Raw genomic sequence first — 19,232 nt, 5'->3', positions numbered from 1 at the left:
AGCTTCTGTGGTCATTTTTTGCAAGCTAAACACTGCAAGACTGTTGTACAGTTGAAGCAAGGATAAAATATCAACTCTAGTGATGAGACACTTGCTGTAATGACTTCCACCCCAGATGGGACTTGGACCCACAACCACTGGCTTAGGAGGACAGTGACTTATCCATTATGTCAGTGGTGCTTACTGATGTTCTTATTTAAGACTGTTAGGTTTTTAATAGTCAATTATTTATTTTTGAGGAAAAAGTGAAGCTGTTTAATGTGTTCTTTGCATTACCAAGTCCAGCAAGAAATGTGTTGGTACTATCCAGAGCTGTCAGTATGGATTATCATGCTATATTGCAGAAAATCAATTTGATGTAACTGCTTTACCAACAGTATGTTAATCTTTTCCATTGCTGTTTTGTTGGCTGACTGAAGGAAGATATGCAGTGCATTTGAATCAAAGCAGATGTGTGCTGACAACTTAAATGCACAATCATGTTTGTGTTTTTTCTTTCATTCTTCCATCCTTTGTAATATCATATTAAATATTAAGGTAGCAGTTTATAATCAATGACTATTGACATAAGAAAAAGAAAAATACAGTAAACAAAGCTGCTCCAGGTGAGGCTTGAACTCACAACCTTGGCATTGCTCAACAGATACTGTCATTATAAGTATTGCGCGCTGACCAATTGCGCCACTGGAGGACTTAGCAGCATCAGTTGGTTATGCTAGATCTGGATTTTATTCAATACAATCAGTACAGTCATAAGAATTGAAAAAGAAAATCATTTTTGGTGATGAATGATGATAAACATATGAATGTGCATGCCAGATGGCACTTGAATAAGCTGTCCACAGTGATAGAAAAGGTTTAAAAAAAACAACAACAACAATGTTATCATAATAAATGTCATTTTTTGCTTCTGTGGTCATTTTTTGCAAGCTAAACACTGCAAGACTGTTGTACAGTTGAAGCAAGGATAAAATATCAACTCTACTGATGAGACACTTGCTGTAATGACTTCCACCCCAGATGGGACTTGGACCCACAACCACTGGCTTAGGAGGACAGTGACTTATCCATTATGCCAGTGGTGCTTACTGATGTACTTATTTAAGACTGTTAGGTTTTTAATAGTCAATTATTTATTTTTGAGAAAAAGTGAAGCTGTTTACTGTGTTCTTTGCATTACCAAGTCCAGCAAGAAATGTGCTGGTACTATCCAGAGCTGTCAGTATGGATTATAATGCTATATTGCAGAAAATCAATTTGATGCAACTGCTTTACCAACAGTATGTTAATCTTTTCCATTGCTGTTTTGTTGGCTGACTGAAGGAAGATATGCAGTGCATTTGAACCAAAGCAGGTGTGTGCTGACAACTTAAATACAAACTCATGTTTGTGTTTTTTCTTTCTTTCTTCCATCCTTTGTAATATAATATTAAATATTAAGGTAGCAGTTTATAATCAATGACTATTGACATAAGAAAAAGAAAAAACAGTAAACAAAGCTGCTCCAGGTGAGGCTTGTCTAATAAATACTGCGCGCTGACCAATTGCGCCACTGGAGCACTTAGCAGCATCAGTTGGTTATGCTAGATGTGGATTTTATTCAATACAATCAGTACAGTCATAAGAATTGAAAAAGAAAATAATTTTTGGTGATGAATGATGATAAACATATGAATGTGCATGCCAGATGGCACTTGAATAAGCTGTCCACAGTGATAGAAAAGGTTTTAAAAAAACAACAACAATGTTATCATAAAAAATGAATTTTTTGCTTCTGTGGTCATTTTTTGCAAGCTAAACACTGCAAGACTGTTGTACAGTTGAAGCAAGGATAAAATATCAACTCTAGTGATGAGACACTCGCTGTAATGACTTCCACCCCAGATGGGACTTGGACCCACAACCACTGGCTTAGGAGGACAGTGACTTATCCATTATGCCAGTGGTGCTTACTGATGTACTTATTTAAGACTGTTAGGTTTTTAATAGTCAATTATTTATTTTTGAGAAAAAGTGAAGCTGTTAACTGTGTTCTTTGCATTACCAAGTCCAGCAAGAATTGTGCTGGTACTATCCAGAGCTGTCAGTAAGGATTATAATGCTATATTGCAGAAAATCAATTTGATGCAACTGCTTTACCAACAGTATGTTAATCTTTTCCATTGCTGTTTTGTTGGCTGACTGAAGGAAGATATGCAGTGCATTTGAACCAAAGCAGGTGTGTGCTGACAACTTAAATACAAACTCATGTTTGTGTTTTTTCTTTCTTTCTTTCTTTCTTTCTTTCTTCCATCCTTTGTAATATCATATTAAATATTAAGGTAGCAGTTTATAATCAATGACTATTGACATAAAGAAAAAACAGTAAACAAAGCTGCTCCAGGTGAGGCTTGAACTCACAACCTCGTATTGCTCAACAGATACTGTCTTATAAATACTGCGCGCTGACCAAATGCGCCACTGGAGCACTTAGCAGCATTCGTTGGTTATGCTAGATGTGGATTTTATTAAATACAATCAGTACAGTCATAAGAATTGAAAAAGAAAATAATTTTTGGTGATGAATGATGAGCAACAAACGAACGTGCATGCCAGATGGCACTTGAGTAAGCTGTCCACGGTGATAGAAAAGGTTTAAAAAAAACAACAACAATGTTATCATAATAAATGTCATATTTTAGCTTCTGTGGTCATTTTTTGCAAGCTAAACACTGCAAGACTGTTGTACAGTTGAAGCAAGGATAAAATATCAACTCTAGTGATGAGATACTTGCTGTAATGACTTCCAACTCAGACGGGACTTAAATCCCACAACCACTGGCTTAGGAGAACAGTGCCTTATCCATTATGCCAGTGGTGCTTACTGATCTCCTTATTTAAGACTGATAGGTTTTTAATAGTCAATTATTTATTTTTGAGAAAAAGTGAAGCTGTTTACTGTGTTCTTTGCATTACCAAGTCCAGCAAGAAATGTGCTGGTACTATCCAGAGCTGTCAGTATGGATTATAATGCTATATTGCAGAAAATCAATTTGATGCAACTGCTTTACCAACAGTATGTTAATCTTTTCTATTGCTGTTTTGTTGGCTGACTGAAGGAAGATATGCAGTGCATTTGAACCAAAGCAGTTGTGTGCTGACAACTTAAATACAAACTCATGTTTGTGTTTTTTCTTTCTTTCTTCCATCCTTTGTAATATCATATTAAATATTAAGGTAGCAGTTTATAATCAATGACTATTGACATAAGAAAAAGAAAAATACAGTAAACAAAGCTGCTCCAGGTGAGGCTTGAACTCACAACCTTGGCATTGCTCAACAGATACTGTCTTATAAGTACTGCGCGCTGACCAATTGCGCCACTGGAGCACTTAGCAGCATCATGTGGTTATGCTAGATGTGGATTTTATTCCATACAATCAGTACAGTCATAAGAATTGAAAAAGAAAATCATTTTTGGTGATGAATGATGATAAACTTATGAATGTGCATGCCAGATGGCACTTGAATAAGCTGTCCACAGTGATAGAAAAGGTTTAAAAAAAACAACAACAATGTTATCATAATAAATGTCATTTTTTGCTTCTGTGGTCATTTTTTGCAAGCTAAACACTGCAAGACTGTTGTACAGATGAAGCAAGGATAAAATATCAACTCTACTGATGAGACACTTGCTGTAATGACTTCCACCCCAGATGGGACTTGGACCCACAACCACTGGCTTAGGAGGACAGTGACTTATCCATTATGCCAGTGGTGCTTACTGATGTACTTATTTAAGACTGTTAGGTTTTTAATAGTCAATTATTTATTTTTGAGAAAAAGTGAAGCTGTTTACTGTGTTCTTTGCATTACCAAGTCCAGCAAGAAATGTGCTGGTACTATCCAGAGCTGTCAGTATGGATTATAATGCTATATTGCAGAAAATCAATTTGATGCAACTGCTTTACCAACAGTATGTTAATCTTTTCCATTGCTGTTTTGTTGGCTGACTGAAGGAAGATATGCAGTGCATTTGAACCAAAGCAGATGTGTGCTGACAACTTAAATGCACAATCATGTTTGTGTTTTTTTCTTTCTTTCTTCCATCCTTTGTAATATCATATTAAATATTAAGGTAGCAGTTTATAATCAATGACTATTGACATAAGAAAAAGAAAAAAACAGTAAACAAAGCTGCTCCAGGTGAGGCTGGAACTCACAACCTTGGCATTGCTCAACAGATACTGTCTCATAAGTACTGCGTGCTGACCAATTGCGCCACTGGAGCACTTAGCAGCATCAGTTGGTTATGCTAGATGTGGATTTTATTCAATACAATCAGTACAGTCATAAGAATTGAAAAAGAAAATCATTTTTGGTGATGAATGATGATAAACAAATGAATGTGCATGCCAGATGGCACTTGAATAAGCTGTCCACAGTGATAGAAAAGGTTTAAAAAAAACAACAACAATGTTATCATAATAAATGTCATTTTTTGCTTCTGTGGTCATTTTTTGCAAGCTAAACACTGCAAGACTGTTTTACAGTTGAAGCAAGGATAAAATATCAACTCTAGTGATGAGACACTTGCTGTAATGACTTCCAACTCAGACGGGACTTAAATCCCACAACCACTGGCTTAGGAGAACAGTGCCTTATCCATTATGCCAGTGGTGCTTACTGATCTCCTTATTTAAGACTGATAGGTTTTTAATAGTCAATTATTTATTTTTGAGGAAAAAGTGAAGCTGTTTACTGTGTTCTTTGCATTACCAAGTCCAGCAAGAAATGTGATGGTACTATCTAGAGCTGTCAGTATGGATTATCATGCTATATTGCAGAAAATCAATTTGATGTAACTGCTTTACCAACAGTATGTTAATCTTTTCCATTGCTGTTTTGTTGGCTGACAGAAGGAAGATATGCAGTGCATTTGAACCAAAGCAGATGTGTGCTGACAACTTAAATGCACAATCATGTTTGTGTTTTTTCTTTCTTTCTTCCATCCTTTGTAATACAGGTTGAGTATCCCATATCCAAATATTCCGAAATACGGAATATTCCGAAATACGGACTTTTTTGACTGAGAGTGAGATAGTGAAATCTTTGTTTTCTGATGGCTCAATGTACACAAACTTTGTTTAATACACAAAGTTATTAAATATATTGTATTAAATGACCTTCAGGCTGTGAGTATAATGTGTATATGAAACATAAATGAATTGTGTGAATGTAGACACACTATGTTTAATGCACAAAGTTATAAAAAATGTTGGCTAAAATTGACTTCAGGCTGTGTGAATAACATGTATATGTAACATAAATGCATTCTGTACTTAGACTTGGGTCCCATCACCATGATATCTCGTTATACTATGCAATTATTCCAAAATACGGAAAAATCCCATATCCAAAATAACTCTGGTCCCAAGCATTTTGGATAAGGGATACTCAACCTGTATCATATTAAATATTAAGGTAGCAGTTTATAATCAATGACTAATGACATAAGAAAAAGAAAAAAAACAGTATACAAAGCTGATTCAGTTGAGGCTTGAACTCACAACCTCTGTATTGCTCAACAGATACTGTCTTACAAGTACCTCGTGCAGACCAATTGCACCACTGGAGCACTTTGCAGCATTAGTTGGTTATGCTAGATGTGGATTTTATTCATTACAATCAGTACAGTCATAAGAATTGAAAAAGAAAATCATTTTTGGTGATGAATGATGAGCAACAAACGAACGTGCATGCCAGATGGAACTTGAATAAGCTGTCCACAGTGATAGAAAAGGTTTAAAAAAAAAACAACAACAATGATATCATAATAAATGTTATAATTTAGCTTCTGTGGTCATTTTTTGCAAGCTAAACACTGCAAGACTGTTTTACAGTTGAAACAAGGATAAAATATCAACTCTAGTAATGAGACACTTGCTGTAATGACTTCCAACTCAGACGGGACTTAAATCCCACAACCACTGGCTTAGGAGAACAGTGACTTATCCATTATGCCAGTGGTGCTTATTGATGTTCTTATTTAAGACTGATAGGTTTTTAATAGTCAATTATTTATTTTAGAGGAAAAAGTGAAGCTGTTTACTGTGTTCTTTGCATTACCAAGTCCAGCAAGAAATGTGCTGGTACTATCCAGAGCTGTCAGTATGGATTATCATGCTATATTGCAGAAAATCAATTTGATGCAACTGCTTTACCAACAGTATGTTAATCTTTTCCATTGCTGTTTTGTTGGCTGACTGAAGGAAGATATGCAGTGCATTTGAACCAAAGCAGGTGTGTGCTGACAACTTAAATACAAACTCATGTTTGTGTTTTTTCTTTCTTTCTTCCATCCTTTGTAATATCATATTAAATATTAAGGTAGCAGTTTATAATCAATGACTTTTGACATAAGAAAAAGAAAAAAACAGTAAACAAAGCAGCTCCAGGTGAGGCTTGAACTCAGAACTTCGGTATTGCTCAACAGATACTGTCTTATAAATACTGGGTGCTGACCAATTGCGCCACTGGAGCACTTAGCAGCATCAGTTGGTTATGCTAGATGTGGATTTTATTCAATACAATCTGTACAGTCATAAGAATTGAAAAAGAAAATAATTTTTGGTGATGAATGATGAGCAACAAACGAACGTTCATGCCAGATGGCACTTGAATAAGCTGTCCACGGTGATAGAAAAGGTTTAAAAAAAAAACAACAACAATGATTTCATAATAAATGTCATATTTTAGCTTCTGTGGTCATTTTTTACAAACTAAACACTGCAAGACTGTTTTACAGTTGAAGCAAGGATAAAATATCAACTCTAGTGATGAGACACTTGCTGTAATGACTTCCACCCCAGATTGGACTTGGACCCACAACCACTGGCTTAGGAGGACAGTGACTTATCCATTATGTCAGTGGTGCTTACTGATGTTCTTATTTAATACTGTTAGGTTTTTAATAGTCAATTATTTATTTTTGAGGAAAAAGTGAAGCTGTTTACTGTGTTCTTTGCATTACCAAGTCCAGCAAGAAATGTGATGGTACTATCTAGAGCTGTCAGTATGGATTATCATGCTATATTGCAGAAAATCAATTTGATGTAACTGCTTTACCAACAGTATGTTAATCTTTTCCATTGCTGTTTTGTTGGCTGACTGAAGGAAGATATGCAGTGCATTTGAATCAAAGCAGATGTGTGCTGACAACTTAAATGCACAATCATGTTTGTGTTTTTTCTTTCTTTCTTCCATCCTTTGTAATATCATATTAAATAATAAGGTAGCAGTTTATAATCAATGACTATTGACATAAGAAAAAGAAAAAAACAGTAAACAAAGCTGCTCCAGGTGAGGCTTGAACTCACAATCTTGGCATTGCTCAACAGATACTGTCTTATAAGTACTGCGCGCTGACCAATCGCGCCACTGAACACTTAGCAGCATTAGTTGGTTATGCTAGATGTGGATTTTATTCAATACAATCAGTACAGTCATAAGAATTGAAAAAGAAAATCATTTTTGGTGATGAATGATGATAAACATATGAATGTGCATGCCAGATGGCACTTGAATAAGCTGTCCACAGTGATAGAAAAGGTTTAAAAAAAACAACAACAATGTTATCATAATAAATGTAATTTTTTGCTTCTGTGGTCATTTTTTGCAAGCTAAACACTGCAAGACTGTTGTACAGTTGAAGCAAGGATAAAATATCAACTCTACTGATGAGACACTTGCTGTAATGACTTCCACCCCAGATGGGACTTGGACCCACAACCACTGGCTTAGGAGTACAGTGACTTATCCATTATGCCAGTGGTGCTTACTGGTGTACTTATTTAAGACTGTTAGGTTTTTAATAGTCAATTATTTATTTTTGGGAAAAAGTGAAGCTGTTTACTGTGTTCTTTGCATTACCAAGTCCAGCAAGAAATGTGCTAATACTATCCAGAGCTGTCAGTATGGATTATAATGCTATATTGCAGAAAATCAATTTGATGCAACTGCTTTACCAACAGTATGTTAATCTTTTCCATTGCTGTTTTTTTGGCTGACTGAAGGAAGATATGCAGTGCATTTGAACCAAAGCAGATGTGTGCTGACAACTTAAATGCACAATAATGTTTGTGTTTTTTCTTTCATTCTTCCATCCTTTGTAATATCATATTAAATATTAAGGTAGCAGTTTATAATCAATGACTATTGACATAAGAAAAAGAAAAAAACAGTAAACAAAGCTGCTCCAGGTGAGGCTTGAGCTCACAACCTTGGCATTGCTCAACAGATACTGTCTTATAAGTACTGCGCACTGACCAATTGCGTCACTGGAGCACTTAGCAGCATCAGTTGGTTATGCTAGATGTGGATTTTATTCAATACAATCAGTACAGTCATAAGAATTGAAAAAGAAAATAATTTTTGGTGATGAATGATGAGCAACAAACGAACGTGCATGCCAGATGGCACTTGAATAAGCTGTCCACGGTGATAGAAAAGGTTTAAAAAAAACAACAACAATGTTATCATAATAAATGTCATATTTTAGCTTCTGTGGTCATTTTTTGCAAGCTAAACACTGCAAGACTGTTGTACAGTTGAAGCAAGGATAAAATATCAACTCTAGTGATGAGACACTTGCTGTAATGACTTCCAACTCAGATGGGACTTAAATCCCACAACCAATGGCTTAGGAAAACAGTGCCTTATCCATTATGCCACTGGTGCTTACTGATCTCCTTATTTAAGACTGATAGGTTTTTAATAGTCAATTATTTATTTTTGAGAAAAAGTGAAGCTGTTTACTGTGTTCTTTGCATTACCAAGTCCAGCAAGAAATGTGCTGGTACTATACAGAGCTGTCAGTATGGATTATCATGCTATATTGCAGAAAATCAATTTGATGCAACTGCTTTACCAACAGTATGTTAATCTTTTCCATTGCTGTTTTGTTGGCTGACTTAAGGAAGATATGCAGTGCATTTGAACCAAAGCAGATGTGTGCTGACAACTTAAATGCAAACTCATGTTCGTGTTTGTTTTTTCTTTCTTTCTTCCATCCTTTGTAATATCATATTAAATATTAAGGTAGCAGATTATAATCAATGACTATTGACATAAAAAAAGAAAAAAAAACAGTAAACAAAGCTGCTCTAGGTGAGGCTTGAACTCACAACCTCAGCATTGCTCAACAGATACTGTCTTACAAGTACCGCGCGCTGACCAATTGCGCCACTGGAGCACTTAGCAGCATTAGTTGGTTATGCTAGATGTGGATTTTATTCAATACAATCAGTACAGTCATAAGAATTGAAAAAGAAAATCATTTTTGGTGATGAATGATGAGCAACAAACGAACGTGCATGCCAGATGGCACTTGAATAAGCTGTCCACGGTGATAGAAAAGGTTTTAAAAAAAACAACAACAATGATATCATAATAAATGTTATATTTTAGCTTCTGTTGTCATTTTTTACAAGCTAGACACTGCAAGACTGTTTTACAGTTGAAACAAGGATAAAATATCAACTCTAGTGATGAGACACTTGCTGTAATGACTTCCAACTCAGACGGGACTTAAATCCCACAACCACTGGCTTAGGAGAACAGTGACTTATCCATTATGCCAGCGGTGCTTACTGATGTTCCTTTTTAAGACTGGTAGGTTTTTAATAGTCAATTATTTATTTTAGATGAAAAAGTGAAGCTGTTTACTGTGTTCTTTGCATTACCAAGTCCAGCAAGAAATGTGCTGGTGCTATCCAGAGCTGTCAGTATGGATTATCATGCTATATTGCAGAAAATCAATTTGATGCAACTGCTTTACCAACAGTATTTTAATCTTTTCCATTGCTGTTTTGTTGGCTGACTTAAGGAATATATGCAGTGCATTTGAACCAAAGCAGATGTGTGCTGACAACTTAAATACAAACTCATGTTTGTGTTTTTTCTTTCTTTCTTTCATTCTTCTTTCTTAATTAAATATTAAGGTAGCAGATTATAATCAATGACTATTGACATAAGAAAAAGAAAAAAAACAGTAAGCAAAGTTGCTCCAGGTGAGGCTTGAACTCACAACCTCGGCATTGCTCAACAGATACTGTCTTATAAGTACCGCGCGCTGACCAATTGCGCCACTGGAGCACTTAGCAGCATCAGTTGGTTATGCTAGATGTGGACTTTATTCAATACAATCAGTACAGTCATAAGAATTGAAAAAGAAAATCATTTTTGGTGATGAATGATGAGCAACAAACGAACGTGCATGCCAGATGGCACTTGAATAAGCTGTCCATGGTGATAGAAAAGGTTTCAAAAAAACAACAACAACAATGATATCATAATAAATGTCATATTTTAGCTTCTGTGGTCATTTTTTACAAGCTAAACACTGCAAGACTATTTTACAGTTGAAGCAAGGATAAAATATCAACTCTAGTGATGAGACACTTGCTGTAATTACTTCCACCCCAGATGAGACTTGGACCCACAACCACTGGCTTAGGAGTACAGTGACTTATCCATTATGCCAGTGGTGCTTACTGATGTACTTATTTAAGACTGTTAGGTTTTTAATAGTCAATTATTTATTTTTGAGAAAAAGTGAAGCTGTTTACTGTGTTCTTTGCATTACCAAGTCCAGCAAGAAATGTGCTGGTACTATCCAGAGCTGTCAGTATGGATTATAATGCTATATTGCAGAAAATCAATTTGATGCAACTGCTTTACCAACAGTATGTTAATGTTTTCCATTGATGTTTTGTTGGCTGACTGAAGGAAGATATGCAGTGCATTTGAACCAAAGCAGGTGTGTACTGACAACTGAAATACAAACTCATGTTTGTGTTTTTTCTTTCTTTCTTCCATCCTTTGTAATATCATATTAAATATTAAGGTAGCAGTTTATAATCAATGACTATTGACATAAGAAAAAGAAAAAAATAGTAAACAAAGCTTCTCAAGGTGAGGCTTGAACTCACAACCTCGGTATTGCTCAACAGATACTGTCTTATTAGTACTGCGCACTGACCAATTGCACCACTGGAGCACTTAGCAGCATCAGTTGGTTATGCTAGATGTGGATTTTATTCAATACAATCAGTACAGTCATAAGAATTGAAAAAGAAAATCATTTTTGGTGATGAATGATGAGCAACAAACGAACGTGCATGCCAGATGGCACTTGAATAAGCTGTCCACGGTGATAGAAAAGGTTTAAAAAAAACAACAACAATGATATCATAATAAATGTCATATTTTAGCTTCTGTGGTCATTTTTTACAAGCTAAACACTGCAAGACTGTTTTACAGTTGAAGCAAGGCTAAAATATCAACTCTAGTGATGAGACACTTGCTGTAATGACTTCCACCCCAGATGGGACTTGGACCCGCAACCACTGGCTTAGGAGGACAGTGACTTATCCATTATGCCAGTGGTGCTTACTGATGTACTTATTTAAGACTGTTAGGTTTTTAATAGTCAATTATTTATTTTTGAGAAAAAGTGAAGCTGTTTACTGTGTTCTTTGCATTACCAAGTCCAGCAAGAAATGTGCTGGTACTATCCAGAGCTGTCAGTATGGATTATCATGCTATATTGCAGAAAATCAATTTGATGCAACTGCTTTACCAACAGTATTTTAATCTTTTCCATTGCTGTTTTGTTGGCTGACTGAAGGAATATATGCAGTGCATTTGAATCAAAGCAGATGTGTGCTGACAACTTAAATACAAACTCATGTTTGTGTTTTTTCTTTCTTTCTTCCATCCTTTGTAATATCATATTAAATATTAAGGTAGCAGTTTATAATCAATGACTATTGACATAAGAAAAAGAAAAAAACAGTAAACAAAGCTGCTCCAGGTGAGGCTTGAACTCACAACCTCAGTATTGCTCAACAGATACTGTTTTATTAGTACTGCGCGCTGACCAATTGCACCACTGGAGCACTTAGAAGAATTAGTTGGTTATGTTAGATGTGGATTTTATTCAATACAATCAGTACAGTCATAAGAATTGAAAAAGAAAATAATTTTTGGTGATGAATGATGAGCAACAAACGAACGTGCATGCCAGATGGCACTTGAATAAGCTGTCCACGGTGATAGAAAAGGTTTAAAAAAAAAAAAAAAACAATGATATCATAATAAATGTCATATTTTAGCTTCTGTGGTCATTTTTTACAAACTAAACACTGCAAGACTGTTTTACAGTTGAAGCAAGGATAAAATATCAACTCTAGTGATGAGACACTTGCTGTAATGACTTCCACCCCAGATTGGACTTGGACCCACAACCACTGGCTTAGGAGGACAGTGACTTATCCATTATGTCAGTGGTGCTTACTGATGTTCTTATTTAATACTGTTAGGTTTTTAATAGTCAATTATTTATTTTTGAGGAAAAAGTGAAGCTGTTTACTGTGTTCTTTGCATTACCAAGTCCAGCAAGAAATGTGATGGTACTATCTAGAGCTGTCAGTATGGATTATCATGCTATATTGCAGAAAATCAATTTGATGTAACTGCTTTACCAACAGTATGTTAATCTTTTCCATTGCTGTTTTGTTGGCTGACTGAAGGAAGATATGCAGTGCATTTGAACCAAAGCAGATGTGTGCTGACAACTTAAATGCACAATCATGTTTGTGTTTTTTTCTTTCTTTCTTCCATCCTTTGTAATATCATATTAAATATTAAGGTAGCAGTTTATAATCAATGACTATTGACATAAGAAAAAGAAAAAAACAGTAAACAAAGCTGCTCCAGGTGAGGCTGGAACTCACAACCTTGGCATTGCTCAACAGATACTGTCTCATAAGTACTGCGTGCTGACCAATTGCGCCACTGGAGCACTTAGCAGCATCAGTTGGTTATGCTAGATGTGGATTTTATTCAATACAATCAGTACAGTCATAAGAATTGAAAAAGAAAATCATTTTTGGTGATGAATGATGATAAACAAATGAATGTGCATGCCAGATGGCACTTGAATAAGCTGTCCACAGTGATAGAAAAGGTTTAAAAAAAACAACAACAATGTTATCATAATAAATGTCATTTTTTGCTTCTGTGGTCATTTTTTGCAAGCTAAACACTGCAAGACTGTTTTACAGTTGAAGCAAGGATAAAATATCAACTCTAGTGATGAGACACTTGCTGTAATGACTTCCAACTCAGACGGGACTTAAATCCCACAACCACTGGCTTAGGAGAACAGTGCCTTATCCATTATGCCAGTGGTGCTTACTGATCTCCTTATTTAAGACTGATAGGTTTTTAATAGTCAATTATTTATTTTTGAGGAAAAAGTGAAGCTGTTTACTGTGTTCTTTGCATTACCAAGTCCAGCAAGAAATGTGATGGTACTATCTAGAGCTGTCAGTATGGATTATCATGCTATATTGCAGAAAATCAATTTGATGTAACTGCTTTACCAACAGTATGTTAATCTTTTCCATTGCTGTTTTGTTGGCTGACAGAAGGAAGATATGCAGTGCATTTGAACCAAAGCAGATGTGTGCTGACAACTTAAATGCACAATCATGTTTGTGTTTTTTCTTTCTTTCTTCCATCCTTTGTAATACAGGTTGAGTATCCCATATCCAAATATTCCGAAATACGGAATATTCCGAAATACGGACTTTTTTGACTGAGAGTGAGATAGTGAAATCTTTGTTTTCTGATGGCTCAATGTACACAAACTTTGTTTAATACACAAAGTTATTAAATATATTGTATTAAATGACCTTCAGGCTGTGAGTATAATGTGTATATGAAACATAAATGAATTGTGTGAATGTAGACACACTATGTTTAATGCACAAAGTTATAAAAAATGTTGGCTAAAATTGACTTCAGGCTGTGTGAATAACATGTATATGTAACATAAATGCATTCTGTACTTAGACTTGGGTCCCATCACCATGATATCTCGTTATACTATGCAATTATTCCAAAATACGGAAAAATCCCATATCCAAATTAAACTCTGGTCCCAAGCATTTTGGATAAGGGATACTCAACCTGTATCATATTAAATATTAAGGTAGCAGTTTATAATCAATGACTAATGACATAAGAAAAAGAAAAAAAACAGTATACAAAGCTGATTCAGTTGAGGCTTGAACTCACAACCTCTGTATTGCTCAACAGATACTGTCTTACAAGTACCTCGTGCAGACCAATTGCACCACTGGAGCACTTTGCAGCATTAGTTGGTTATGCTAGATGTGGATTTTATTCATTACAATCAGTACAGTCATAAGAATTGAAAAAGAAAATCATTTTTGGTGATGAATGATGAGCAACAAACGAACGTGCATGCCAGATGGAACTTGAATAAGCTGTCCACAGTGATAGAAAAGGTTTAAAAAAAAAACAACAACAATGATATCATAATAAATGTTATAATTTAGCTTCTGTGGTCATTTTTTGCAAGCTAAACACTGCAAGACTGTTTTACAGTTGAAACAAGGATAAAATATCAACTCTAGTAATGAGACACTTGCTGTAATGACTTCCAACTCAGACGGGACTTAAATCCCACAACCACTGGCTTAGGAGAACAGTGACTTATCCATTATGCCAGTGGTGCTTATTGATGTTCTTATTTAAGACTGATAGGTTTTTAATAGTCAATTATTTATTTTAGAGGAAAAAGTGAAGCTGTTTACTGTGTTCTTTGCATTACCAAGTCCAGCAAGAAATGTGCTGGTACTATCCAGAGCTGTCAGTATGGATTATCATGCTATATTGCAGAAAATCAATTTGATGCAACTGCTTTACCAACAGTATGTTAATCTTTTCCATTGCTGTTTTGTTGGCTGACTGAAGGAAGATATGCAGTGCATTTGAACCAAAGCAGGTGTGTGCTGACAACTTAAATACAAACTCATGTTTGTGTTTTTTCTTTCTTTCTTCCATCCTTTGTAATATCATATTAAATATTAAGGTAGCAGTTTATAATCAATGACTTTTGACATAAGAAAAAGAAAAAAACAGTAAACAAAGCAGCTCCAGGTGAGGCTTGAACTCAGAACCTCGGTATTGCTCAACAGATACTGTCTTATAAATACTGGGTGCTGACCAATTGCGCCACTGGAGCACTTAGCAGCATCAGTTGGTTATGCTAGATGTGGATTTTATTCAATACAATCAGTACAGTCATAAGAATTGAAAAAGAAAATAATTTTTGGTGATGAATGATGAGCAACAAACGAACGTTCATGCCAGATGGCACTTGAATAAGCTGTCCACGGTGATAGAAAAGGTTTAAAAAAAAAACAACAACAATGATTTCATAATAAATGTCATATTTTAGCTTCTGTGGTCATTTTTTACAAACTAAACACTGCAAGACTGTTTTACAGTTGAAGCAAGGATAAAATATCAACTCTAGTGATGAGACACTTGCTGTAATGACTTCCACCCCAGATTGGACTTGGACCCACAACCACTGGCTTAGGAGGACAGTGACTTATCCATTATGTCAGTGGTGCTTACTGATGTTCTTATTTAATACTGTTAGGTTTTTAATAGTCAATTATTTATTTTTGAGGAAAAAGTGAAGCTGTTTACTGTGTTCTTTGCATTACCAAGTCCAGCAAGAAATGTGATGGTACTATCTAGAGCTGTCAGTATGGATTATCATGCTATATTGCAGAAAATCAATTTGATGTAACTGCTTTACCAACAGTATGTTAATCTTTTCCATTGCTGTTTTGTTGGCTGACTGAAGGAAGATATGCAGTGCATTTGAACCAAAGCAGATGTGTGCTGACAACTTAAATGCACAATCATGTTTGTGTTTTTTCTTTCTTTCTTCCATCCTTTGTAATATCATATTAAATAATAAGGTAGCAGTTTATAATCAATGACTATTGACATAAGAAAAAGAAAAAAACAGTAAACAAAGCTGCTCCAGGTGAGGCTTGAACTCACAATCTTGGCATTGCTCAACAGATACTGTCTTATAAGTACTGCGCGCTGACCAATCGCGCCACTGAACACTTAGCAGCATTAGTTGGTTATGCTAGATGTGGATTTTATTCAATACAATCAGTACAGTCATAAGAATTGAAAAAGAAAATCATTTTTGGTGATGAATGATGATAAACATATGAATGTGCATGCCAGATGGCACTTGAATAAGCTGTCCACAGTGATAGAAAAGGTTTAAAAAAAACAACAACAATGTTATCATAATAAATGTCATTTTTTGCTTCTGTGGTCATTTTTTGCAAGCTAAACACTGCAAGACTGTTGTACAGTTGAAGCAAGGATAAAATATCAACTCTACTGATGAGACACTTGCTGTAATGACTTCCACCCCAGATGGGACTTGGACCCACAACCACTGGCTTAGGAGTACAGTGACTTATCCATTATGCCAGTGGTGCTTACTGGTGTACTTATTTAAGACTGTTAGGTTTTTAATAGTCAATTATTTATTTTTGGGAAAAAGTGAAGCTGTTTACTGTGTTCTTTGCATTACCAAGTCCAGCAAGAAATGTGCTAATACTATCCAGAGCTGTCAGTATGGATTATAATGCTATATTGCAGAAAATCAATTTGATGCAACTGCTTTACCAACAGTATGTTAATCTTTTCCATTGCTGTTTTTTTGGCTGACTGAAGGAAGATATGCAGTGCATTTGAACCAAAGCAGATGTGTGCTGACAACTTAAATGCACAATAATGTTTGTGTTTTTTCTTTCATTCTTCCATCCTTTGTAATATCATATTAAATATTAAGGTAGCAGTTTATAATCAATGACTATTGACATAAGAAAAAGAAAAAAACAGTAAACAAAGCTGCTCCAGGTGAGGCTTGAGCTCACAACCTTGGCATTGCTCAACAGATACTGTCTTATAAGTACTGCGCACTGACCAATTGCGCCACTGGAGCACTTAGCAGCATCGGTTGGTTATGCTAGATGTGGATTTTATTCAATACAATCAGTACAGTCATAAGAATTGAAAAAGAAAATCATTTTTGGTGATGAATGATGATAAAAAATGAATGTGCATGCCAGATGGCACTTGAATAAGCTGTCCACGTTGATAGAAAAGGTTTAAAAAAAACAACAACAGTGTTATCATAATAAATGTCATTTTTTGCTTCTGTGGTCATTTTTTGCAAGCTAAACACTGCAAGATTGTTGTACAGTTCAAGCAAGGATAAAATATCAACTCTACTGATGAGACACTTGCTGTAATGACTTCCAACTCAGACGGGACTTAAACCCACAACCACTGGCTTAGGAGAACAGTGCCTTATCCATTATGCCAGTGGTGCTTACTGATCTCCTTATTTAAGACTGATAGGTTTTTAATAGTCAAATATTTATTTTTGAAAAAAAGTGAAGCTGTTTAATGTGTTCTTTGCATTACCAAGTCCAGCAAGAAATGTGCTGGTACTATCCAGAGCTGTCAGTATGGATTATCATGCTATATTGCAGAAAATCAATTTGATGCAACTGCTTTACCAACAGTATGTTAATCTTTTCCATTGCTGTTTTGTTGGCTGACTGAAGGAAGATATGCAGTGCATTTGAACCAAAGCAGATGTGTGCTGAAAACTTAAATGCACAATCATGTTTGTGTTTTTTCTTTCTTTTTTCCATCCTTTGTAATATCATATTAAATATTAAGGTAGCAGTTTATAATCAATGACTAATGACATAAGAAAAGGAAAAAAAACAGTATGCAAAGCTGATCCAGGTGAGGCTTAAACTCACAACCTCGGTATTGCTCAACAGATACTGTTTTACAAGTACCGCGCGCTGACCGATTGCGCCGCTGGAACACTTAGCAGCATTAGTTGGTTATGCTAGATGTGGATTTTATTCAATACAATCAGTACAGTCATAAGAATTGAAAAGGAAAATCATTTTTGGTGATGAATGATGAGCAACAAACGAACGTGCATGCCAGATGGCACTTGAATAAGCTGTCCACGGTGATAGAAAAGGTTTTAAAAAAACAACAACAGTGTTATCATAATAAATGCCATATTTTAGCTTCTGTGGTCATTTTTTGCAAGCTAAACACTGCAAGACTGTTGTACAGATGAAGCAAGGATAAAATATCAACTCTAGTGATGAGACACTTGCTGTAATGACTTCCAACTCAGACGGGACTTAAATCCCACAACCACTGGTTTAGGAGAACAGTGCCTTATCCATTATGCCAGTGGTGCTTACTGATCTCCTTATTTAAGACTGATAGGTTTTTAATAGTCAATTATTTATTTTTGAGAAAAAGTGAAGCTGTTTACTGTGTTCTTTGCATTACCAAGTCCAGCAAGAAATGTGCTGGTACTATACAGAGCTGTCAGTATGGATTATCATGCTATACTGCAGAAAATCAATTTGATGCAACTGCTTTACCAACAGTATGTTATTCTTTTCCATTGCTGTTTTGTTGGCTGACTGAAGGAAGATATGCAGTGCATTTGAACCAAAGCAGATGTGTGCTGACAACTTAAATGCAGAATCATGTTTGTGTTTTTTCTTTCTTTCTTCCATCCTTTGTAATATCATATTAAATATTAAGGTAGCAGTTTATAATCAATGACTATTGACATAAGAAAAAGAAAAAAACAGTAAACAAAGCTGCTCCAGGTGAGGCTTGAACTCACAACCTTGGCATTGCTCAACAGATAGTCTTATAAGTACCATGCACTAACCGATTGCGCCACTGGAGCACTTAGCAGCATCAGTTGGTTATGCTAGATGTGGATTTTATTCAATACAATCAGTACAGTCATAAGAATTGAAAAAGAAAATAATTTTTGGTGATGAATGATGAGCAACAAATGAACGTGCATGCCAGATGGCACTTGAATAAGCTGTCCACGGTGATAGAAAAGGTTTAAAAAAAAACAACAACAATGTTATCAAAATAAATGTCATATTTTAGCTTCTGTGGTCATTTTTTGCAAGCTAAACACTGCAAGACTGTTGTACAGTTGAAGCAAGGATAAAATATCAACTCTAGTGATGAGACACTTGCTGTAATGACTTCCAACTCAGACGGGACTTAAATCCCACAACCACTGGCTTAGGAGAACAGTGCCTTATCCATTATGCCAGTGGTGCTTACTGATCTCCTTATTTAAGACTGATAGGTTTTTAATAGTCAATTATTTATTTTTGAAAAAAAGTGAAGCTGTTTAATGTGTTCTTTGCATTACCAAGTCCAGCAAGAAATGTGCTGGTACTATCCAGAGCTGTCAG

The 19,232-nt window shown here is 35.5% G+C and overlaps 4 non-coding genes across 4 annotated transcripts; all 4 read right to left on the bottom strand.

Annotated features, from left to right (window-relative positions):
* Nucleotides 1-9,139: 9,139 nt before the first annotated feature.
* On the bottom strand, nt 9,140-9,232 carry TRNAT-UGU (transfer RNA threonine (anticodon UGU)). The gene is given in 2 exon segments: nt 9,140-9,175; nt 9,195-9,232. It is a non-coding gene; the product is annotated as a tRNA-Thr (tRNA).
* Nucleotides 9,233-10,041: 809 nt separating this feature from the next.
* TRNAI-UAU (transfer RNA isoleucine (anticodon UAU)) lies at nt 10,042-10,134 on the bottom strand. The gene is given in 2 exon segments: nt 10,042-10,077; nt 10,097-10,134. It is a non-coding gene; the product is annotated as a tRNA-Ile (tRNA).
* Nucleotides 10,135-11,846: 1,712 nt separating this feature from the next.
* TRNAI-AAU (transfer RNA isoleucine (anticodon AAU)) lies at nt 11,847-11,939 on the bottom strand. The gene is given in 2 exon segments: nt 11,847-11,882; nt 11,902-11,939. It is a non-coding gene; the product is annotated as a tRNA-Ile (tRNA).
* A 6,670-nt stretch (nt 11,940-18,609) lies between these two features.
* On the bottom strand, nt 18,610-18,700 carry TRNAI-UAU (transfer RNA isoleucine (anticodon UAU)). The gene is given in 2 exon segments: nt 18,610-18,645; nt 18,663-18,700. It is a non-coding gene; the product is annotated as a tRNA-Ile (tRNA).
* Nucleotides 18,701-19,232: the final 532 nt, after the last annotated feature.

This window comes from Pseudophryne corroboree, chromosome 11 (assembly GCF_028390025.1).
Source record: "Pseudophryne corroboree isolate aPseCor3 chromosome 11, aPseCor3.hap2, whole genome shotgun sequence".
NCBI classification, from domain to species: domain Eukaryota; kingdom Metazoa; phylum Chordata; class Amphibia; order Anura; family Myobatrachidae; genus Pseudophryne; species Pseudophryne corroboree.
The sequence above is the reverse complement of the archived record's forward strand: the minus strand, read 5'-3'. Positions and strand labels throughout refer to the sequence as shown.